The sequence below is a fragment of the Scyliorhinus canicula genome, chromosome 4, assembly GCF_902713615.1.
Source record: "Scyliorhinus canicula chromosome 4, sScyCan1.1, whole genome shotgun sequence".
Lineage (NCBI taxonomy): Eukaryota > Metazoa > Chordata > Chondrichthyes > Carcharhiniformes > Scyliorhinidae > Scyliorhinus > Scyliorhinus canicula.
Window position 1 is genome coordinate 84,014,287 of NC_052149.1, and position 25,421 is coordinate 84,039,707.

Sequence of the window (25,421 nt, forward strand, 5' to 3'; positions counted from 1 at the left end):
CCGCCCCAGCAACAACTGACCACACCACCACCCAACACCCCCAGCATCAACTGACCACAACCCCACCCACCACCCCCAGCAACAACTGACCACACCCCCCACCCACTGCTGCAGCCTCCAGCAACAACTGACCACAACCCCACCCACCACCCCAGCAACAACTGACCACAACCCCACCCACCACCCCCAGCATCAACTGACCACACCCCCCACCCACCACCCCAGCAACAACTGACCACAACTCCACCCACCACCCCAGCAACAACTGACCACACCCCCACCCACCAAGCCCACCATCCAGCAACAACTGACCACCCCCCACCCCCACCCACCAACCCCAGCAACAACTGACCACACCCCCACCCCCAGCAACAACTGACCAATCCCCACGCACCATCCCCAACATCCAGCAACAACTGACCACCCCCCCACCCCCACCCACCACCCCCAGCAACAACTGACCACACCCCCACCCCCCACCCCCAGCATCAACTGACCAATCCCCACCCACCACCCCCAGCATCCAGCATCAACTGACCACACCCCCACCCACAACCCCAGCATCAACTGACCACATCCCCACCCCCCACTCCCAGCATCCAGCAAAAAGTGACCACCCTGCACTGCCACCCACCGCCCCCAGCAACAACTGACCACACCCCCACCCACCACCCCAGCACCCAGCATCAACTGACCACACCCCACACAGCATCCCCAGCACCCAGCAACTGACCACACCCCCACCCGCCACCCCCAACACCCAGCATCAACTGACCACACCCCCACCCCCAGCGTCCAGCAAAAACTGACCACACCCCCACCCCCACCCACCACTCCCAGCACTAACTGACCACACCCCCACCCATCACCCCCAGCATCCAGCAACAACTGACCACACCCCCACCCACCACCCCCAGCAACAACTAACCACACCCCCACCCACCACCCCCAGCGTCCAGCATCAACTGAGCACACCCCCTCCCACCATCCCCAGCATTCAGCAACAACTGACCACACCCCACCCACTGCCCCAGCACCAGCAACAACTGACCACACCCCCCACCCATCACCCCCAGGATCCAGCAACAACTGACCACACCCCCCACCCATCACCCCCAGGATCCAGCAACAACTGGCCACACCCCCACCCACTGCTCCAGCACCAGCAACAACTGACCACACCCCCCACCCATCACCCCCAGGATCCAGCAACAACTGACCACACCCCCCCACCCATCACCCCCAGGATCCAGCAACAATTGACCACACCGCCACCCACTGCCCCAGCGTCCAGCAACAAGTGACCACCCTCCCCACCCCAGAACCGCGCCAACAACTGACCATACTCCCCCACCCACGCCCCAGCATCTGTGCCCAGGCCCGGACAGTGGAGGAGTCCTACAGGTCATGAGTGCTATGATCTCCTTTCATCTGTACAGATGGCCTCCTCCACAGAGAGTCTGGGGACCCTCATGGAGAGTCAGTTCCAGCAGTCTGTTTGGTGTGGTGACTGCTGGAGATGGCCTCCTGCACAGAGAGTCTGGGGACCCTCATGGAGAGTCAGTTCCAGCAGTCCGTTTGGTGTGGTGACTGCTGGAGATGGCCTCCTGCACAGAGAGTCTGGGGACCCTGATGGACAGTCAGTTCCAGTAGTCCGTTTGGTGTGGTGACTGCTGGAGATGGCCTCCTGCACAGAGAGTCTGGGGACCCTCATGGAGAGTCAGTTCCAGCAGTCCGTTTGGTGTGGTGACTGCTGGAGATGGCCTCCTGCACAGAGAGTCTGGGGACCCTCATGGAGAGTCAGTTCCAGCAGTCCGTTTGGTGTGGTGACTGCTGGAGATGAGCTCAAGGGTGCAGTGACAAGACAAGAGGGGGTGAGACGGCTTCCTAACTGTTGCTCATTAGTTTGGGCACATGTGATGACATTGGGGGCCCTAACCAACACCACCCCAAGCAATTTCATGTGCCCCACCCACTGTCATCCATTTTTGCAGTTTAAAGTCCAAATCCATGTGTTTGTGAGTCTGTGTATGGACGTGCAGAGTGGCCATTGACACCACTGTGTCAGCCAGTGTGTTGCATTGTATCAGCTGACGAGTGAGAGTATGGATGGACTTACAGTAGGAATTCTGAGCAAACAATTTAGTGTGTGTGTACAGCTACCACATGAAACGATTGAGGTGAATAGCACAGATACATTTCAGGGAAGCTAGGTTAGAACATGAAAGCAAAGAAATAGAAGGATATCCTGATAGGATTAGATTAAAACGAATGGAAGAAGGCTTGTGTGTTGTATAAACACTGACGTGGACAAGTTGAACTGAATGGCCTGTTGCTCTGCTGCAATTTAATAATAATAATCTTTCATTGTCACAAGTAGGCTTACATTAACACTGCAATGAAGTCACTGTGAAAAGCCCCTAGCGTTTCACTGCATGTACAGTGTTATGTACAATCCTATTGCAGATTGGCTAGATCAACACAGACTAACTTCTCTTTCATAGCTTTCCAGTCATTCTTCCAGAATATTCTAATAGTTCAGTGGCATTATCAGGAATACAAGAATGTACTTCTATATGTTCTATTCTTACCTATTTTTAAAAATGGCTATGTGTAAATGGTTGGATTGAGGTTTTTTTCTAACAACAGGTAGAGATGGTCAATAAATATAACCTTCCCAGTGTCACTAGCACCCAGAGAACAAATGAAAATAAGCAAAGCTTATTCAGATTCAGTTATCAGCCTTTAAAAAAAAAATCAAAACTTTGTTTCCTGTTCAGGTTTGGTCACTTTTTGTTAATTGCTGTATAATTATTCCAAATTTCAGCCATCATAAATAATTTTAAACTATTCCTATGTCATGTCATTAATGCCTCATTATTTAGCACAGGATGTGTCATGACTCTGGCTGAAACATTTATTGTCCCACATAGAGCTAAACGCAATACAATTTAAGGATACGTTATGCACCAAAGCAGACCTGTTGTAGACAAGGACCGCACATTTATTCTGAATTACTCATGTTGGTGCAATTTCTTTGCAATTAATGCTGACAATTTGCCAAAATCTCTGGCGCACGAGTAAAAATTCATTACCAAAGCAGCAGGAGTTTTATTCTTAATTGTCTCAGGTTACATATGACTAGTCTGCACATCCAAAGGATTCTTATTTGTTATATTCCATCATTCTATGAGTCTTTTGAAAAGGAAATTACTGACCTGTGGACAACTGCAGTGTGAATTAAAATAAAATTTTGATCTATCTTCATACAGCTTTTTACTTTGCACAACTGTAGGAATAGGTATATAGATTTTATATACAGTGCCGATTATCAGGCACTAACTTCTAAAAGAGCATTTTCCTGTGTTCTACATATTATATGATGCTATTTCAGAAACAGAAACAGAAACAAGGAGCAGGAAGAGCCTATTCCGTCCTTTCAACCTGCTTCACCATTCATTATGATCATTGCTGATCATCCAACTCAATAGCCTAACCCGCCTTTCCCCCATATCCTTTGATCCGCTTCCCCAAGGGCTATATCTAACTGCTCTTTGAAAATGTACAGGGCTCAATTCTCTGTCCCGCGATGCCCGGAATGCGTTCCCTGATGGGACGGAGAACCCGGTGTCGGGGCAAAGCAGGGATTGGCGCAGAGCGCCAACCCGAACGCGATGCTGTGACCCCCGCTAGCGGTGTGAACGAGTTCCATACTGTAACCCAGCGGTAGCATGGAAATAAATGTAAATGGGTCGAAATGGCCCATCTGCATCTATTTGTCGGGCCTGGCGTCCTATGCTCCGCCCTCCCATGATTCTCCAGTCCGCAAATCTGGGAACCACATGGACGAGGGGGGCTTGTGGCCTCTAGAATATTGGCCCTGATGTGATGGATCTCACGTTGGGCCAAGGGGATTGTAAAACTGGTTTAATTCAACTCCGGGAGGAGAACACAGGGTGCGATCGAATGGAAAAGTTTCTAAGTGTCATTTGTAGCAGATTTTGCTGGGAGTTTCCCGCTAGCACTGCTGGCACGTTCCCCACCACTATCTAATGACACTTAGGGCGTGATTTAACCGAATAGGAACTATGTCCCATAGCAAGGGCATTTACCCTTGTGTTTCCTGGTGCTCATAGAGCCGTGAAACACACTATCCACCCTGGTTAGATGTGGGCTTCAGCAGGGAACACAGGCCAAGGCCGCTCATAGTCCCATTTCCTGCTCTGAGGAGTCGAACTCGCTGAAAATCCTCAGTGCAGAGAGAGATCAGGACGCCATTTTTAAATGGTTCCCAATCTCTCAAGCCCCTGACGCGACCCCCGAGCCACCCACCAAACCCCAACTCACTGTAAGGGGCTCCCTGGAATACCCCCTTATCCCCCCCCCCACCCCCCTCACACTCGCCAGGCACCCCACCCGATAGCATGTGAAAGTCCATTTGTAGCTTTTCCTCTCCACCAGCAACTCTACGGGGCCTCGGAGTACTATCTGTCAACCTCCAGAATGGAGTTGATCAGCTGTTGCCTGGTCGCCCTCTTTTCCCTATCTCTACCTGCCTTGTAAGCTATAATTTCCTCCAAGATCACAGTTTTCAGTGCTTCCCAGAATGTGGAGGGTGCGACCTCCCCGGTCCGGTTGTTACTCATGTAGTCGCCTATGGCCTGCGATGTTGTTGGCCAGAAGGTCCATGACCCCCACGTTTTTGCGGGATCAACCTTACTTATCTGGTGGATGAGCCCCAGCACTCTGGGGGTTCCCTTTGTTATGGGGCCATCCAAAATGGCCATGGCCGCCGCTCTCACCATGTGGTCGGGTCCCTGCGCTCCAGGGTATCCTTTTGTTCAGGGACTGTCCCAGGTGGCTGCTCGCGGTGCCTCCTTGATTTCACAGCCTGTTCCTTGCGCGCCGAGACATGTGTCTGTCTCGCTGCCAACCCTTTCCTATCTTTCTGCCCCCTTTCTGTTCTGTCAGTTATCCAATCCCCCCACCTCCCTGTCCCCCCATTCCTGTCCCCCCTGTATTCTTCCCTCCTTCTGCCCTGTCCCCCCCTTTGACCAGGCACTCCCTATCCGCTGAGAGGTGTGCTGCGGCCCCCCTTACTGCCTGCCTTCTCATGCTAGCCCTCCCTGCTAGTATGGTGGCTCCCCTCCCTGGGCTGATATAGCCCTGTCTCTATTCTGTCTCCCTTCCCCTCCTCACTCCCTCACCTGCTTCCCCTATCCTCGCTCCCTTCCCTCTCTTTAAACCGAGAACGAGGCAGCACAGTTTTGCTCAAACACAGTCCACATAATAGTTCTTGGTCCCATCTCGTCCTCCGTTTTCAGTCTTTCTTTCCGCTGCCCTCACCGCTGCCACATTTGTTCCCTTCCAAATTATTAGTTTTCACAAACTCGTCGGCCTCCGCTGGGGTGCTGAATTAGTGCTCTTTCCCCGGTACGTTACCCAGAGTCTGGCTGGAAACAACATGCCGAACCTCACCCCGTTCTTGTAGAGCTCCGATTTTGCCCTGTTGAACCCGGACCTCTATTTTGCAAGGTCCTCACCAATGTGTCTTGGTAAACTCTAATTCTGTGCCCTTCCCATGTGCATGACTTTGTCTGTCAGGTCCACCTCAGGATCTTTTCCCAGTCCTGGTACCGGTGCAACTTCATGATGATCACTCTCGGCTGCTCCCCAGTTTTGGGTTTTGACTGGAGTGACCTCTGTGCCCTGTCGAGTTCTGGGGGGCTTGGGAAGCTGTCCTCCCGACTAGGTTGCCCAGCACTTGGTGATGTAGTCCGTTGAGTCCCTTCCCTCAATGCCCTCTGGCAGGCCCACGATGTGGACATTTTGTCATCTGGACCTGTTTTCCTGGTCCTCGATCTTTCCCTTGATGTTCCCCTGGGCCACCACCAACCTCTTCATCTCAGCCTAGAGGGCCACAATCCTGTCGATCTGAACCAATGATGCCTTTTCCAGGTCCAGGATCATCTTTTCGTGAACTTCCACCTTCCTCCCTAGGCCATCTACCGTGCGCTGGAGGGAGGCCATCGCTTCCGTCACCACTTCTTTCATCACCTCTTTCACCACCACCCGGAACTCCAATTTAATCGCCTCCCTCATGGCAGGCAATTTGTTTTTTCAGAAACTCTTCCATCCGTCCCCCCAGTGAGGGGGTGAACATTGCTGTCCGCTCCTGTTCTGCTGTTCGGCTCGTCGGTCGTCCTGTCGCCTGGTCCGCCAGGGCTTCTGCCTCGCCTCGTGGGTCTGCTGGTCCATCCGCCCGCTGTTCTTGCCCATTTCTGCCACTTCTGCCTTCTCGCCGTCTCTTTGAACTGCCATTTGCCGGCATTTTCCTTTCCACTTCGTTGCTGTTCACACCTTCTGGGTTCGGGAGAGTTTTGGGTGGGCCAAAAATCTCAAAATATTCAGTATTTTGGGTCAGATTGGGAGGAGAGCCACCTGATGTGCTCAGCACATCACCAACATGGAAGTCCGAATTTGGGGAATTCTGAGATCATGATCAACAGTATATAAATACTGTCGTTGGACAAAGGTTTGTCAGTCTTTTAATGAACAGTGGCCATTTTGAAAGATTAATTCAATGACAAAGACTGAAAATAATTTATCAAAGCTTTATTCCTTCTTTTATTTTGATTGATCACTTGTGTATTCATTTGATTGATGAGTACACACTTGCCAAATGCTTTTCAAGGTTATTTGCTTAAGCAGTTTGATTCTATAATGGTTTCCAAACTTCAATACAGCTAGTGATGAAGCAGATCTCTGTGGGCAAGACAGGGAGTTTGAGTTGGAAAAATTCCCACCCTAGTGGGCCTGTCTCCTTCAAAAAAGGCCCCGCCATAATATTTTCTTTCTGGGGAGGCAGGGCAAAATTAATTTGAGCCTGCCACCTCCAAAGCAGGCCTGTAGCAACAAAGCTGGTCAGCAAATGGTCAGGCCAGGAGGCTAGAAAACCTAGTTTACTGAGACAGCAACCTATTTGTACTGGCTGATAGACAAACCTTCACTGCCCAACCACTCTCCAGGTCTTTTTTGAAATTTCTATTAAATCTTTGGGCAGCACGGTAGCACAAGTGGTTAGCAATGTGGCTTCACAGCGCCAGGGTCTCAGGTTCGATACCCCGCTGGGTCACTGTCTGTGCGGAGTCTGCACATCCTCCCTGTGTGTGCGTGGGTTTCCTCCGGGTGCTCCGGTTTCCTCCTACAGTCCAAAGATGTGCAGGTTAGGTGGATTGGCCATGAGAAATTGCCCATAGCGACCAAAAGGGTTATTGGGTTAAGGGGATAGGGTGGAAGTGAGGGCTTAAGTAGGTCGGTGCAGACTCGATGGGCCGAATGGCCTCCTTCTGCACTGTATATTCTATGTTCTATGTCTTCTTCATGCCCCTCATATCCCCCATGCTCTTCCTTGCCCCCTCATACTCCATGTCCCCCCTATAAAGACCCATAATACTCCCCTTTTCCTCATGCCCCCTCATACTCCATGTCCCCCTTTAAAGTCCCCTCATACTCCCCTTTTCCTCATGCCCCTTCCATGCCACCTAATAACCGACATGCCCTCTCCATCCCTCATAGCCCATGCCCACTCATAGACCCCATGCCCTCTAATACCCCTTTGTCACCTCACAGTTGGATGGTGAAAGAACCAATAAGAGGTAAAATCCTACTTGTCTCAACTTCACCAATCAACTTGTTGCAGATGCATCTGTCCATGAGAGTATTGGCAGGAATGAACGCCTTCTTATTAGGCATGCACTGTCTGTGCGGAGTCTGCGTGTTCTCCCCATGTCTGCATGGGTTTCCTCCGGTTTCCTCCCACAAGTCCCAAAAGACCTGCTGCTAGGTAAGTTGGAAATTCAGAATTCTCCCTCAGTGTACCCGAACATGCGCCGGACTGTGGCGACTAGGGGCTTTTCACAGCTTTTCATTGAGTGTTAATGTAAGCCTACTTGTAACAATAATACAGATTATTATTATTATTGGGAGCCCTGTCCGTCATCCTTCACAGAAAGCCAATGTTATATTTCTTTGTTACGTAAAGAGAAAAGGTATGGAGATGCCCACACTCTGGATTCTTATAAAACGCGACGAGAGGTTTATTAAGGGTGTTGCTTACACAATCAAGATGGTGATCTGCCCAAAGCCTGCGCACTCTGCTGACATCACTACACATCACGTGAAGCAGACGTAGCAGGAATGTATTCACAGATACATATCAGCCCAGCACATAAGTGGTCAATTAGGACCACACCTCCGGGAACATAGATCTCCCCAGTCTGGTTGCCAGCAAGTATGGAGTCAGGATTTCTATTTACTCTCAAAGTACACGGTAAAGTCTTGCCCTGTGGCTCAGTTGGTAGCAATATCTCTTCTGAGTAACAAGATTCCAGGTTCAAGCCCCACTCCAGGGCTTGAGCACAAAACAAGGCTGACATTCCAGTGCTGAACTAAGAGACTGCTCTACTGTCAAAGATGCTGGGCGGGGTTCTCTGGTCCATTCCTGGGCGGCGTTCCCTCACCGGCAGAGGGACTTTCTGTTCCCGCCACCTGCCAATGGGATTTCCCATTGTGGCCACCCCATACCGCCGGGAAATTTATTAGAGTTGGTGTACTGCCGGTTCAACGGAGAATCCCGTCGGTGGAGAATCCAGCTCGCTGTCTTTTAAAACAAAGCACCGATTACTCTCTCAGATGTCGGTAAAATAAATCCTCTGACACTATTTTGAAGAAGAGCAGAGAAGTCATCTCCAGTAACCCAGCCAATATTTGTCCCTCAATCAACAGCACAAACCATGGGCGGGATTCTCCCCTACCCAGCGGGGCGGACCGTACTGGCGCTTAGGAGTGACGTGAACCGGCGCGGAGGGAAAGAGTTCCCCCACGGCACAGGCCTGCCTGCTGTTCGGTGGGCACCGATCGTGGGCCAGGCCATCGTGGGGGCACTCCCCAGGGCCAGATTCCCCCACGCCCCACCCCCCCCCCCTCCCTCCCCCGAGGACTCTGTAGGCCGCCCGTAGAACTGGTAGGGACCAGGTTTGATTTACGCTTGTGGGACCGGTCGAAAACAGGCGGCCGCTCGGCCCATCGCGGGGCGGAGAATCGTCGAGGAGGCCACTGCCAACGGCCCCCGACCGGCGGGGCGTGATTCCCGTCACCCCCCGGAGATTCTCCGACCCAGCGGGGGCTCGGAGAATCCCATCCATAATCTGGTCATTATCATATTGCGGTTTGTGGAAGTTTGTTGTGCACAAATTGGCAGCTGCACATTTTATATTACTTCATTAGCTGCAAATTGAGATATCTGAAAGTTATGAAAGACACTATATAAATGCAAGTCTTTCTTTTTATGTTACAGGACACCTGCACATTAAACAGTGAAAGCAGCACTGGACACAGCTCAGGTTCTGCACTTCTGCGAGGTACAAGTCAAAAGTTAGACGGAAAATTCCCCATTTGTCTGTAAGAATGCAGCACCAACAACACTCAAGAAGCTTGACACCATCCCCTACCTTAAAAATTCACTTCCTCCACCCTCATGGAGCTGCTGACACACACGGGGCGGGATTCTCCGCCAGCGTGTTTCTCCGCTTTGCCGGCGCCCGGGGGTTTCCCGACGGCGTGGGGCTGCCCCACAATGGGAAACCCCATTGACCGGCCTGCATAACAGAGAATCCCACCGGCAGGTCGGGGTAGAAATGTGGCATGGCGGGGCGGAGAATCCCGCCCAAGGTTCCTGACACACAATTGCAGCAGTGTGTACCATGTACAAGATGCACTGCAGCAACCCACCAAGGTTTCTGCAACAGCACCTCTCAAACTTGTGGGGTGTGATTCTCCGAACCCCCGCCGCCCCCACAGGCCCCACACTTACTTGTCACGCAATGTTCACGCCGGCAGCGACCAGGTGTGGTGGCGCCGGCGCGAACCGGTCGGGTTCGTCAGGCCGCTCGGCCCATTCGGGCCGGAGAATCGGCGGTCGCCGTGAAAAAAGGCGAACGGCAACTCTGCGACACGCCATTTTGGGGGGGTGGGAGAATCGCGGGGGGTGCCAGGGCGGCGTTCGTGATTCGCCCGCCCTCACGCGATTCTCCCACCCGGCGTGGGGAGCGGAGAATCGCGCCCAATGAGTTGCAACATAGTACATGGTGCAATTAGCTTTGAATAACAGAACCCTGATATTGTGGCAGGCGAGAAATGGGGTGGGACTCAGTTTGATTGGTTGGCTGGTGGCCCATGAATTGGCCAAAAGGTTGTTTTCTGCCCGGTAACAAGGTGATTTGATCCTGCCTGAGTGGAATGATTTCCAGAGACCGAATGAAAACAGGGTTAGTTTGAGTCCTGGGAGACACAGACCTGCTCTCTCTTTCTCCAGAAAAGCTGCCTTGCTATATTTCTGAAACTTCAGAGACGTGAATGAATTTACAGTGAAAACCATTACAGGCTGGAAAGCCCTCTACCTAAAAGCCTGCTTTGAAGGACAATGTGCTGAGACAGCCATCTGAAACAAAGACTCTTTTTTCCTTATACTTATTACTTTCATCCCTCTGTTTCCCTCTGTTTGTTTGTCTTGCGTGTGTGTAGTGGGTGCGGGAGCAAGTAAAAATGGAGGATTAGGAATTTTATAATAGTTAAACAATTATCTTTGCTGAAAATTTCATTGTAGTTCTTGTTCTAAATAAAAACTAATTGTGTTTAAATTTACAAACCTGGTGACTGTAATTGTTGGCCAGCCAAGGGCCAAAACTTTAGGTATTTTTCTAAGAATTATTTGTTAATTTAAATTGTGTTGCGACTCTGAGTCAAGTGGGGCTGGAATTGACCGTGCACTCGCCCAGGGGGTCATAACACTTGGCAAACCAATTTTTTATGGATGTGTTATTTGTGCTCTCACACTATTTGCTATAATATTAGCCCCTTATTTGTATAAGAATATGTCCTAAAGCATGTGTCAATAATAGGCCCTGGAAACATTCAACACTTATACCATTGTGATAGAGAGCGCATTTGTGGCTCAGAATGTGCACACCACACAATGTCTACCATCTTGGAATCTTTGTCACCAACTTTGCTCCTGATCTCTAAGCCAATGGGTGGAATTTGCCGGCTGTTGACGACGGTGGGATAGCCCGGTCCCACCGATGGCACACACCCACCTTGGGGTTCCTGGCAACGAGGGTGCAATCCCGTTGACAAAAGCTGGACCAGAAGATCCCGCTGGCTGTTTGACTCCGCTGCCGAAAAACACACGGCGGGTTGCTTGGTAAATCCCGCCCAATATCTTTTAAGAGTTAGAACAGTAACATGTTGGCCTCGATGCTCACAGTTTTAATAATAGAAAGTCTGATCTTCATTCATCCTCAAATGGAAGCCTTTCACTCATAAAGTGACTAATGCAATCAATCTTCTGTCTCAAGGATGCTCAGGGAAGGGTAAGGGAGGATATTACATTTCTCATGGTGCACAGCCTGAATATACAGCATTTGCTTCATGACAGGAATTTTATGCACTGTTCTAATAATAATGTGCATTACTTGCTTCACTGTGACATCATCGTAAAGAAAATATAGAAGAAAGAAGGGAAGTGATTACATTTTCATATTTTTCTGGAAGATTTTGAATGCGTTGTAACATCTACAGATGCAGCTTGCTGTGAATTATTTAAGGAGTTCAGCTTTGTGGTTACCTGGGTTGAATCCTTGAATGACATTTATGCAATGACAGCAGAGGCATGCCACTGCTAATAATGTGGGATTCCTTTTTATATTAATAACACCAAGAACAGAGAATGATGCTCAATGACAGCAACCTCTATGACGATCTGATCTAACATATTTCTTTATTTGGTCAAATCAGCAGCTTACCAAAATATTTGCCTTACTCTCTTCCTTTCTGTGTTTTTGTCAGTAAGAGGCAGTGGGTAAAATTGACCTTAAATAATCAAAAACGTGACTGTTTTCTTGACCTTGGTGTTTTTCTCTAATTATTTCAATTACAAATTGCCCCTTCAAAAAAGACGAAAGCAGTGACAATGAGCAATCCTTATCTTTACCGGATAAACCAGTGTGTCCCTCTGTTTATTGATGTGAGCAGCAAAGTCTTTATTATGACTTAAAATGACATGAGTTTAAATCCCATCATGGCAGCTGGGCAAGTTAAATTCTGTTATTAACTTAATCTGGAATTAAAAACCCACTATCAGTGATAGTGACCATATGACTACTGGATTGATGTTAAAATCCAACTGACTCATTAATGTCCTCCCATGTAGAAAATTTTCTGTCCTTATCTGGTCTGGTCTATATGTGATCCCAAGCCCACATAAATGTGGTTTATAGAATTTACAGTGCAGAAGGAGGCCATTCGGCCCAAGGAGTCTGCATCAGCTCCTGGAAAGTGCACCCTACCCAAGGTCCACACCTCCACCCTATCCCCATAACCCAGCAACCCCACCCAACACTGAGGGCAATTTTGGGCACTAAGTGCAATTTAGCATGGCCAATCCACCTAACCTGCACATCTTTGGACTGTGGGAGGAAACCGGAGCACCCGGAGGAAACCCACGCACACACGGGGAGAATGTGCAGACTCCACACAGTGACCCAAGCCGGGAATCGAACCTGGGACCCTGGAGCTGTGAAGCAATTGTGCTAACCACAATGCTACCATGCTGCCCATGTTGATTCTTACCTGCTCTCTGAAATTGCTTCGCAAGCCGCTTGCTGTCAAGAAGGCAGCTCACCATCACCTTATCAAGTGTACTTAATGATGGGCAAAATGGATGTTGGGCCTGTCACCGATGCCCATATCCTATTAATTAATTTTTTAAATGGTGGTAGTAATATTTGCCAGTGCCACTACTTCGGTACTACTTGAGAAAACAAATGAATGCTGAAATTGCATTTCCGAAGTGTCAGTGTTGTGCCATCCTGTGGCATTTCTATGCCTTCAGTGGCAGTAGGGAAGGCCGGTCCTCAGATATTGCAAACTTGGGCCATTGCCATAATTGTGCAGGGCAGCAAGCACAGCAATAAGGATTGGAAGTGTCAGGGTCCTGTCAAAGGAACTGTTAAGGGATAACAGAGGGCCTTTAAGGTAGTACTTAAAGCCCCTGTGGACTAACCAAGAGCTGATGCAAAAGCGATTGCGTAGCAATGTGACAGTAGGAGGGGTCACCAGTGAAATGAATAAACGTCAAGAGTCGAATTTACCCGCAGGTTTGCACAATTACAAAAAAAATTTAAAATAATTTTTCTGGTAGTTAAGGTTTGAATGCATTCATGGTCAAAGAGATTCTTGTGGTCTAGTGCCAACGCCTCATGAGGACATAAAAGCAAATTACTGCAGATGCTGGAATCTGAAACAAAAGTAGAAAATACTGGACAATCTCAGCAGGTCTGACAGCATCTGTGGAGAGAAAAGGGAAGCTAAAGTTCTGAGTCTGGATGGCTCTTTGTCAAAGGTAGAGAAAATGGGGAGGTGGAGTGGTGGGTCTGGATAGGGGGCCAGCCATAGGTGGAGATAGACAAAGATGTTGAGGACAGAAGATAAAATGAATATAAATGGTGGTAATCAAGGCTAATAAGGGTGTTGATAGTGGCACATAATGAGATTAGAATGTGTGAATGGCAGTACAATGGTGAGCACTGTGTTAAAGGGCAACTAGGAACAGTTGGCCCGAGTGGGGGGGGGGGGGAGGGGGGGGGGGGGGGGGGACAATGGTGAGGGAAAAACAGATCAATGGAAGAAATGAAAAGAAAAATAAATTGATAGAGATAAAAATGGGGTGAAGGTGGAGGAGAGAATCACAGTTTGAAGTTGTTGACCTCAATGTTACGTCCGGAAGGCTGTAACGTGACTAATCGGCAGATGAGGTGCTGCTCCTCCAGTTTGCGCTGGGCTTCACTGGAACATTGCAGCAGGCCAAGGAGGGACATGTGGACGTGCGAGCAGGACGGTGAGTTGAAAGCAAATGACAGGAAGGTCTGTGTCCTGCTTACGTATGGACCAGAGGTGTTCTGCAAAGCGATCACCCAGTCTGCGCTTCATCTCTCCAATGTGGAGTAGATCACACTGGGAGCAGCAAATGCAATGGACCAGATTGAAGTCGGTGCACGTGAAGAACTGCTTCACTTGAAAAGAGCGTTTGGGGCCTGAGATGTTGAGCAGGGAGGAGGTAAAGGGGCAGGTGTTCCACCTTCTACGATTGCATGGGAAGGTGCCGTGGGAAGAGGTGTTGGGGGTGATGGGGGAGTAGAACAGGGTATCCCAGAGGGAATGGTCCCTGTGAAATGCTGACAGGGGAGTAAGGGGAAGATGTATTTGGTGATGGAATCATGCTGGAGTTAGTGGAACTAGAGGAGGATGATTCTTTAAATGCAGAGGCTGGTGGGGTGAAAAGTGAAGACAAGGGTGACTCTATCCTGGTTCTGGGATGGAGGAAAGGAGTTGAGGGCAGAGGTGAGGGAGATGGGACGGACACGGTTGAGAGTCCTGTCGACCACAGTGGACGGGAAGTCCCGATTAAGGAAGAATGAAGACATGTCAGCAGCACCACTTTGGATAGTGGCATCATCGGTTGATGAGAGGCTGATGGAGGAAGCTTGAGGTTCTCCTGGCAAGACTCACATTGCTACACCATTCGCTCAATGTCACCGTCAGGCTCTGGCCACCACACGTAACTCCTAGCAAACATCTTCATTTTGGAAGCCCCCAGGTGTCTGCTGTGCAAGTTCTGCAAGATGATTCACTGACCTGGCCACAGGATAACCATGCGGATTCCCCACAGGATGATGCTGTCCTCCACACTGAGCTCCTGCTGTTTTGTCACGTAGGCCCACAGTTTCTCTGGGAATTGCTCCTGCAATCTGCCATGTCGGGCCCTTGTGGGTCCACGTGTGGATTTCTGCGGCCGTGATGAGTAATGTGCCCATTAAGTTTGTTGCCAAAACAACTTGGTCTGGTACTGGCAGAGACGGGGGACCTACGAGCTGCGGGAGTCGGCTAAGGGTGTCCATGTGCGCAATCTGTGTGCCTGGACGATATTCAAATGTGTATTCATACATCACCAACAGCAAATGCCACCATTGCATCCTGGCCGAAGCTATTGGGGATATTATTTCACTGTCCTTGAATAGGCCAAGTAAGGGCTTATGGTCCATGATGAATGTACAATCACGCCCATGAACGTACTGATGAGAGTTTCTATCTGCAAAAGTCACGGTCAATCCTTCCTCTACAATATGGGCATAGTGGTGCTCCACGTCAGCCAAAGTCCTGGACACACAGGCTACCGGCCTTTCTGTCCATTCATCCCACCGATGGGACAATTCTGCCCAATGCCATAAGCAGAGACGTCACACATGAGGATGAATGGCTTTGATAGGTGGTAATGTCTCAACAGTAGCAGTTTCCGCTGCTTCCACTTGCAGCGTTTTCCATGGCCATTTCTGTGTTTTTCTGGGAGCCAACAAGGTAGCCAGGTTCTGGATGAACTTTCCATAATAGCTGACAAGCCCTAGCGATGACCTCAGCTCCATTGCATGCTCAGGTGTCGGGCTCCCTTGATGGCCCAGACGCTTTCCCTCTGCCGGTCACAACCCATCGACACCATATCCCAAATACGAAACCTCTTTCGTCTGGAAGACGCACTTGTCCCTTTTCAAGCAGACACCCACGTTGGGAAACCGTCGGAGGTCCTCTTCGAGGTTCCTCAGTGTTCCTTCTCGTAATACGTACCTCGTCCAGGTAGACAAACACCCTGTGGGACCCTTGAAGGATGTTTTCCATCACCAGCTGTAAAATTGCACATGCCGATGACACCGCGAATGGAAGCCGGATGTACTCATCAAATCCCCTGTGAGTGCTGACGATGCCGCATCTAACTCTATAAAATCCAATGTATCCATACAATACAGAAGGAGGCCATTCAACCCATCGAGTCCGCACCGACCCTCTGAATGAGGACCCTTCCTAGGCCCACTCCCCTGCTCGATCCCTGTAACCCCACCTAAACTGCTCATCTTTGGACACCAAAGTACAATTTAGCATGACCATTTCTCCTAACCTGCACATCTTTGGAGCAGTGGTAGCCGGGCCAACTGCTCTTCATGGGTAACCCAGGGTCACCGTGGTCCCAATGATGGTCAATAGTCCCCAGTGTATGTTGCCAGCTGGGCCTTGGTAATCTTCAAGCCCAGGTGCTGGATCCCCAAAAGGAGCTTATGGAGTGTTTGTTGTCCAATAATTGAAGCGGCAGTCCCGTATTGATTTCCATGTTCAAAGGGTGACCGTTAATTTGGAGCGTTATTCCAATTGGGGATACTTTGGGGATTGCATGAAATCATCTTCCTCGGTTGGGCCGATGTGCAAAGCAATGGCTTGGGGCACTTGAGTCACCTGGTCTGGGCAACACAGTCACTGTCGATTCTGGTAGCCTTGACCACCGTGGTTCCTGCAACTGCAAGTGTAGCACTGTCCTCTGCGGAGATGTCTCATGGGTCTGTGGTGGTCCTTGGCCAGCGGGTTTGACCACGATGCTGTTTTAAAGGTGACTGGGTCACGTAAGTCGCTTGTTGGCCAGCCAGAACTGTGTACATCATAGTCCATGGAACTATGGTCACAGTTCTAGGTCCCTTTTTAGATCCAAACCCGGTTCCTTTCAGTCGCCATATTGTTTATGCCACACACCAAACGATCTTTCAGCATCACAGGGAGAGATGGGCCGAAGTCACAATGCTCGGCTAACTTGTGGAGGCTCGTGAGAAATTCCATAACCCATTCCCTAGGGATCTGCCCAGTTATTACTGACGGCTGAGGGTCGCAATGATTCGTAACAAGTTCCACTAGTTTGCTAAAGGTTCTTGGGTCTGGAGGCGCCAAGCAGGTGAGGCTCTTGATTACACTGAATGTCAGGAGCATTACCTTTTGCCGGTCCTCTCCAACAATACCATTTGCCTTGAAGAAATGCCGCATCAGTTCAGTATACTGCACCCAGTCTTCTATGCCTGCATCAAAGGCCTCTGGGCTTCTTCCTGACCTTGTTCTTGTGCTTTGGAGTTCCGCTGCAGTCAGGATGTCCAGGATCACAGCCATTGTTTTCCTCGTCGCCAGTATAAAAGCTCAGAGGCCCGAGAAGGTAAATCCAAAAAGGTTTAATTCAACAACAAAAGTAAAGGCCGCAACGTGGCTGACAGTCCCAAGGTCCCAAGCTCGTATTCCACGGCTCCCGCGGGGAGATCAATTAGGGTGTCCCCCTGGGTATCGTCAGCGTTATTACATTTAGATTAAAGACTTTAGTGCAGTTTGGGAAGGGGGGAATAAACTCTGCACCATGCTACCTAGATAATGGTTGAGTGTCCAGTATAGATGGTACTCACAGTAGTTTTCTAAAACTCATTTCAAGCAAGAGGAAGGAGAATCAAAATGATCCTGTGAACAGCGTCAGGAACCATTGACAAACATTGGAGTTGCCCTTCTGAGGTTAGTAACTACATTTCTGTTTGAGGTACACACATGTTCAATTATCCAGAGTGTAGTTGTGACTTCCATCATCAGAGGTGGGATCCCAATGAGCCATCGATCAGACTACAGAAACTTGCTGATTTAATTTCCATTTAGAGTCATGGTTCAGGTTGCCATCTGCAAGTTTCTTATTGCTTGCAATGTGGGGAAGCCGGACACCTCTGTGTATCCCACCAAGAAGGGTATGTGGGACCTTCCACAAAAGTAGAGATATCCTTCAGCCTGCTTTAGTTATTCAATTGTGGGGAGGAAAGAATTGAAATAATGGAGACTCTACGGACTTAGAAATTAATGCCCCAGAATTTGCAGTGGTAATGATGGCAAAACTCTCAGCATTCACTGTCATTTCCACTGAAACTGATAGCAACTTTTGGGTGTTCACACATGTACAGAATAATTTGGAAATCCAGAAGTTGCTGTCAGTGATTATACTCTCCTCTGGGGTTCCCCTTCCATGAGTGCAATCCCTAAGCAACCATGTAAATTGATGAGAACTTGCACTCTGATGCTATTAATCCCACTGTACAAACCCTTTCCAAAGTTACAAGTTGTTGAATGAGGTGTAACTGGGATTTTAGTGGAGTACTAACTCGATGATTACTCCTAACCGCTCTCTTTGGCCCAAAATCTAATTTAATATTTGTAGAATGTCAAATACACTGTAACGTCTCCAGACCAAAATTCTTGGAAAATGTTCTGGAAGAATGCCTGAGCACAAGTGTGTGAACCGGAAACACTGTAAATATAAATATTTACTTGAAACATAAAAGTGTAATAACATTATAAAGCAATAATAAAAATTGTCTTACTTATCCAAATACTTTGGGTGGAAATATACAGCACTGTCGTGGCAGGGCCAGAAAATGCGGCAAGCCGTTCATAAGCCCATTAACTTCGATAGGACTGTAAATTCCCACCATCAGGAGGGGCCATAAAATTCCACTCTGTAATTTCCCAGTGTCCGCTTCCTAAGTATTAAACTGATACTTGAGTCTGCTCAAAACATTTCCGGAAAGCTGGTATTTGTGAACTGGAATTCTACCAGGTCACTTACCCACATCCCTGCTTTCAGAGGCTCTGAGTCCCACCATCAGAGCAAGCTCTATCTTCGGGCAAGATCTATCTCCGGGCTATCAGGGAGGCAAAGTCCAAGACATCGGCCTCTCTCACCCGCTAGACTCCCAGGTCTTCCGACACCCCGAATATTGCCACCTCTGGACTCGAGACCACCTCACCCCCAGACATCACGTCCGAGAGCCCCTGCCAAAGCCCCCTGAATCATGGACATGCCCAGAACATGTGGACATGATTTGTGGTCCCAACCCACGCAACCGCCCACACCTATCCTCTACCCATCCTCAAAGAACCAACTCATCCTTGCCCTGTCATATGCGCCCTATGTACAACTTTGAACTGGATGAGGCTTAGCCTTGCACATGATGAGGATGCATTCACCCTCCGCAAGGCCTCAGCCCACATCTCGGTCCACACTCCCCTCCCAGCTCCTTCTCCCACTTGCACTTGATGTCCCCCAGCAGGGCACCCTCCCATTCCATCAACTCCTTATAGACATCTGACACATTCCCCTCCCCTATTTTGTCCCTCGACAGCACCTTGACCTGTATTCCCAGGGGCGGGAGCCCAGGAAAGGACGGCACCTCTCACCTTACAAAGTCCTGAACCTGCAGGTACCTAGAGCCATTCCCCTGGTTAACTCAAACTCTTCCTCCAGGTCCTCCAATTTTGCAAATTTGCCCCCGATAAAGAGATTGACAAAGCACTCTATCCCTGCCTGCCGCCTCCCCCGAAAACCTGGCGTCCAGTCCCGCCGGTGAAAACCTATGGTTATCACATATAGGTGTCCACACCGAGGCACCCTCCAACCCCAAATGCTGCCGCCACTGCTCCCACACCCTTAGGGTCAACACCACCACTGGGCTCACTGAGTACCTGGCCAGCGAGAACAGTAGAGGCGCCAACAACAAAGCCCTTAAACTTGTATTCCTACACAATGCCACCTCCATCCATCCCCACACCGACCCCCTCCCCCACGGTCCACTTCCGAACCATAGCCATATTTGCCACCCAGTAATAATTCACCATATTCGGCAGCGCCAACACCCCCCCCCCCCCCCCCCCCCCCCCCCCCAGAGATCAGCGCATTGATCTTCTTAAAAAACGACTGGGGGACAGCACAGTGGTGCAGTTAGCCCTGCTGCCTACGGTGCTGAGGACCTGAGTTCGACCTGGCCCCGGGTCACTGTTCGTGTGGAGTATGCACATTCTACCCCGTGTCTGTGTGGGTCTCACCCCCACAACCCAAAGATGTGCAGCATAGCTGGACTGGCCTTGTTAAATTGCTCCCTTAATTGGAAAAATATAATTGGATACTCTAAATTTATAAATAAAAATAGCATGGGGAAAAAGATTGGGAGGTTCCCCTGCCGATCAGTCATACCCCTTTTTGGGCCAGACCCTGGCCCGCATTACCCACCCCTCCATGCCCGTTCTCTGATGTCACCATCATTGATCTATTCCAAACTGTGCCACACCAACCACACCCACGTCAGCAACTCCCCACCCTCGAAGAAAAAAACAACTCCCTCCCCTCCCCCACGCCTTCCTCCTGGCAACTCCCCACTTCATTCCCGTTAACTAGCCAGCCCAGCTAACACCTGCCCGAGGCCTCCAACCATCCTTCCTCCCTCCAGTTCCCCCCGCAATCAACTCAACCATCTATCCCTCAAGAGCAACACGGGCAGCACGGTAGCATTGTGGATAGCACAATCGCTTCACAGCTCCAGGGTCCCAGGTTCGATTCTGGCTTGGGTCACTGTCTGTGTGGAGTCTGCACATCCTCCCCGTGTGTGCGTGGGTTTCCTCCGGGTGCTCCGGTTTCCTCCCACAGTCCAAAGATGTACAGGTTAGGTGGATTGGCCATGATAAATTGCCCTTAGTGTTCAAAATTGCCCTTAGTGTTGCGTGGGGTTACTGGGTTATGGGGATAGGGTGGAGGTGTTGACCTTGGGTAGGGTGCTCTTTCCAAGAGCCGGTGCAGACTCAATGGGCTGAATGGCCTCCTTCTGCACTGTAAATTCTATGTATCTATGTAACAAAGGGCACATGCACCATCATTGCTCCCCTGTCAAAACCTGCCACTGATAACCCACCACCATACACTTTAAAGTGCACACAGAATTCCTCCAAAGTTTACACAGTCCTCACACTCCTCCCAGTCCATTGTCCGTCAAATTCTATCACCTCCTCTGGCGTGTCAAAATAAAACTCTCGCTTCTGGAATGTCACCCACAGGCAGGCCAGGTACAGTATCACAAACGTCACCTACTTTTTGAAGAGGGCAGCCTTAATCCGGTTAAACCCGGCCCTCTTCTTCGCCAGCTCCGCACCAAAGTCCTGGTACACCTGGAGCTTGTTCCCTTCCCAGGTACATTTCCCGATCAGCCTTACTCATCGAAGGATCTTCTCCTTGTTCAGGAGGCGGTGAAACCGCTCCATCATCACCCTCAGTGGCTCACCCGCCTGCGGCCTCCTCCTCAATGGCCTCTATGTATGGTCCACCTCCAGGGGCCGATCAAAGGCCCCTTCCCCCATCAATGTCGGCAACATCTTTGGCACATACACCGCGGCCTCCGCACCTTCAACGCCTTCAAGCATCCCGACAATCCTTAGATTTTGCCTTCGGGAGCGATTCTCCAAGTCTTCCACCTTCTCCCTCAGCTTTTTCTGGTTCACCCGCATCACTCACACCTCAGCCACCAACGAAGCTCCCCTACCACTTCCTCCACCTTCTGGATCACCAGGCGCTGATTCTTCAGCCTCTGCTCCACTCGCTCGATCCCAGATCTCAGTGGTTCCACCACCTTGGCTAGGTCTTCCAGGGCTCTTTCCTCTGCTGCCAAAACTTTTCATTTGGGAACTCCACCAACTCCTCCAATGACCACTGAGCAGGCAGCGCAGTCCACTTTCCCAGTGACGCACCATGAAAACGCTCCTGCTCCAACAGCACCTTCTTTCTCATGACACTCCTTGTCCACTGTCCATGCACCAACCACACCAGAGTATCACCTTCCTCAGGCACTCCTGTACCTTTTGCCTTAAATACTATACCCTTTGGGCAAGAAAAGACCAAAAATATCTGCCTTGAGCAGGAGCCACCAAATGTGCGACCACTTACTCCATGGCCACCACTGGACATCCTTCTATCTTAATCCAACCATAAATTATTTTGCTATCTGAAAATTTGAACTAAAATTGAAGGATGAAGTGTTTATCACATCCTGGTTTGATATCTGTTTGCTGACATCACCACTGCTGCACATAGGAGATTCCCTTGACTTGACACTAGGGGCTTGAGTCTCCGCCTCGCAATGCCAGGAACATGTGATCAGGAGGATAATCGTGAGTCATGTTCCGGCACCATGCGCCAGTCCCTCCCTGGCGGCGATAATCATCATAATCTTTATTATTGTCACAAGTAGGCTTACATTAACACTGCAATGAATTTACTGTGAAAAGCCCCTCGTCGCCACATTCCGGCGCCTGTTGGCGTACAGGGAATGAGAATTCAGAATGTCCAATTCATCTAACAAGCACGTCTTTCGGGACCCACACAGACACGGTGAGAACATGCAGACTCCGCACAGACAGTGACCCAAGCCGGGAATCAAGCCCGGCTCTGTGAAGCAACAGTGCTAACCACTGTGCTACTGTGCCATCCGATAATGAAGTATGCACCCTGCGCTGGCAGGGGCATGCAAAACCTGCATTTGCATGGATTTAATAGTAATAATAATCTTTATTGTCACAAGTAGACTTACATTAACATTAATCTGTCCGACCAGAGGCATAAAACTCACTCATTTTTTTTTCTTTGAGCTACACGCCAGTTTTCAGTCTGAGCCTACCAGACTACACCCTACCACCAGCAGCAGCAGCCAAATTCTGGTAAGCTTCCACCCATAAACTTTTGTTTCTCTCTTCATAGACGTTGCACGAGCTGCTGTGCCTTTCTGGCATTTTTTGTTTCTACATCAAATACTTCGAAGTTGGTTGTTGATTACTTCTGCCTGCTTCTATGATTCTACAAGTGTTTGATATTTTCGCTAGTTGTTTCAAATTGCAAGAGTCTACAAGTTGTGGTGTGGCAGGTGCTAAAAGACCTGTTCCTGGCCTCAAAGTTTCGACAGAAGTCAGTTGCTTCCATACAAAGGTGTAACTAGTAGGACAATTTTCTCTGCATACAACATGATTTGGAATAATACAGGGAAAATACAGAGCAAGAGAAGTTTGCGAGAGAAAGGATGCCCAGCTGAATGCTCTCAAAGAACAATTTTGTTACCTGAACCTCAGTAAGGAACAAATTACATAACGTGTGTGCCTCAGCATGAATGTTCTCACGGAAATTTGTACTTGCTGCAGTCCCATTTGCAACCCCAGAGCCAGAAGCATTAAAGGCAAATGTGCTATTGGCTCCTTCCAAATATTTGCAACATCGCCCCGCTCTCATCCACTGTTGCGTAAGGCTGAAGCTATTCAATCAGAGCTAAATATACTTCAGTCAATGTTCATATGAGCAGCTGAGGAGAAGGAAGGGAGAAGGCAACTTAGACAGTCCCTCTCTAGCCAGGCAGACCATGAAGAACTTATCCAAATGTGGTGAACCACATTACACAGTTACTCACTGCTGTATATATATATATTCACTGTTATTGTTTGTTCCATTGTTACTGTTGTTCAGCAGTAAGAACGGCGGTTCAGCACTCTGAACTCCTAATCAGGGACGCCTATGTGGCCAGAGTCCGGTCTAATTATATCCGACAACGCTTGCTCAAAGGGGGTACCCTCGACCTCAAGGACACTGTTCAGCTCTCTATCTCTTTGGAAATAGCATTCCAGAACATGGATGCCTTCACATCAGACCACGCGGCACCCTCGTGGACGTCAGAGGCGCAGCCATCACCCAGCCTGGGTGCTTCACAAACCTGTGCCACACGGCAGCCCGCCAGCTCCAGGGGGCCGTACTGCTACTTCTGCGGCCAGCACCCTGGACATCATTGTCCTGCTCGGAACGCGACCTGCAACGAGTGTGGTCAGAAGACGCACTTTGCCAAGGTCTGTCAGGCCCGACCTCAAGCTCCCAGACTCAAAGTCTGCCAGGCCTGACCTGAAGCTCACAGGTCCCGCAGCATGGCAACTTCCCTGCCGAGACCGCCCCCTTCTGACGCGTCATCCGCCTCGTGCGGCCAGTCGGGGCCGCCATTTTGCCTGCCATCTTCGATGCCGCCCACCACGTGCCACTCATGGAGGTCGCCATCTTGGGACCATACCGCTGCCACCGACCAGACCAGCCATCTTCCGCAGCTCAGCTCCGTCATGCTCGACCAGTCCCGGCCCCATCACCTCAAGAACTCCATGATTTCGTCCGGGTCAATGGGCACGAGACGACCTGTCTGTTCGACTCCGGGAGCACAGATAGCTTCATTCATCTGGATACGGTAAGGCGCTGCTCCCTTCGGATTTTTCCCACGTCCCAGACTACATCCCTAGCTTCCGGATCACACTCCGTTCAGGTCCGGGGCTACTGTGTCACAAACCTTGCGATACAGGGCGAAGAGTACGCGAACTTCAAACTCTATGTCCTCCCCCATTTCTGCACTGCCCTGCTACTAGGACTGGACTTCCAGTGTAACCTCCGAAGACTGACTTTGAAGTTTGGTGGACCCCTGCCCCCTCTCACCGTCTGTAGCCTCGCAACCCTTAAGGTCGCCCCTCCTTTGCTCTTCGCTAACCTCACCCCCAACTGTAAGCCTGTCGCCACCAGGAGCAGACGATACAGTGCCCGGGACAAGGCCTTTATCAGGTCGGAGGTCCAGCGACTCCTGCGGGAAGGGATCATTGAGGCTGGTAACAGCACCTGGAGAGCCCAAGTGGTGGTCGTCAGGACTGGGGAGAAACACCGGATGGTCGTCGACTACAGTCAGACGATCAACTGGTACATGCAGCTCGATGTGTACCCTCTTACCCGCATATCTGACATGGTCAACCAGATTGCGCAGTACCGGCTCTTTTCCACAGTAGACTTGAAGTCCGTGTAACACCAGCTTCTTATCCGCCCAGAGGACCGCCAATACACTACCTTTGAGGCAGATGGCCTCCTCTACCACTTTTTCCAGGTGCCCTTCGGCGTCACCAATGGGGTCTCGGTCTTCCAGCGAGTGATGGACCGAATTGTTGACTGCGTGCCACGTTCCCGTATCTGGGTAATGTCACCATCTGCGGCCATGACCAGCAGGACCACGACGCTAACCTCCAGAAATTCCTCCACACCGCTCAGCTCCTTAATTTAACCTATAATAAGGAGAAATGTGTTTTCCGCACAACTCGCCTAGCCATCATTGGCTACGTCATGGAAAACGGAGTCCTAGTGCCTGACCCCGACCTCATGCGCCCCCTTTTGCAACCTCCCCTCCCCCACTGCCCGAAGGCGCTAAAGAGATGCCTGGGATTTTTCTCCTATTATGCCCAGTGGGTGCCCAATTATGCGGACACGGCCCGCCCACTTATCAAATCCACCATTTTCCCTCTGACGGCTGAGGCCCGTCTGGCCTTAAACCGTATCAAGGCAGATATTGCCAAGGCCACGATGCACGCAGTATCCTCCATTTCATCAAGGCCTGCAACCTGCATTACTCCACTGAGGTGGTCAGGACCATGACCAGGCACTACCAAGTCTGCGCGGAGTGCAAAACGCACTTCTATCGGCCAGGCAGAGCTCATCTGGTGAAGGCCTCCCGCCCCTTTGAATGCCTCAGTATCGATTTCAAAGGGCCCCTCCCCTCCACTGATCGTAACGTGCACTTCCTCAACATCATTGGCGA

At 50.1% G+C, this 25,421-nt stretch overlaps 1 long non-coding RNA gene across 1 annotated transcript in view; it reads left to right on the top strand.

Annotated features, from left to right (window-relative positions):
• Positions 1 to 9,519, top strand: part of LOC119964144 — a 14,143-nt gene extending 4,624 nt beyond the window's left edge. Inside the window, exon 3 of the long non-coding RNA XR_005460260.1 lies at positions 9,359 to 9,519. This is a non-coding gene — a long non-coding RNA (uncharacterized LOC119964144). The remainder of the gene's footprint in view (positions 1 to 9,358) is intronic.
• The last annotated feature ends 15,902 nt before the right edge of the window (positions 9,520 to 25,421 follow it).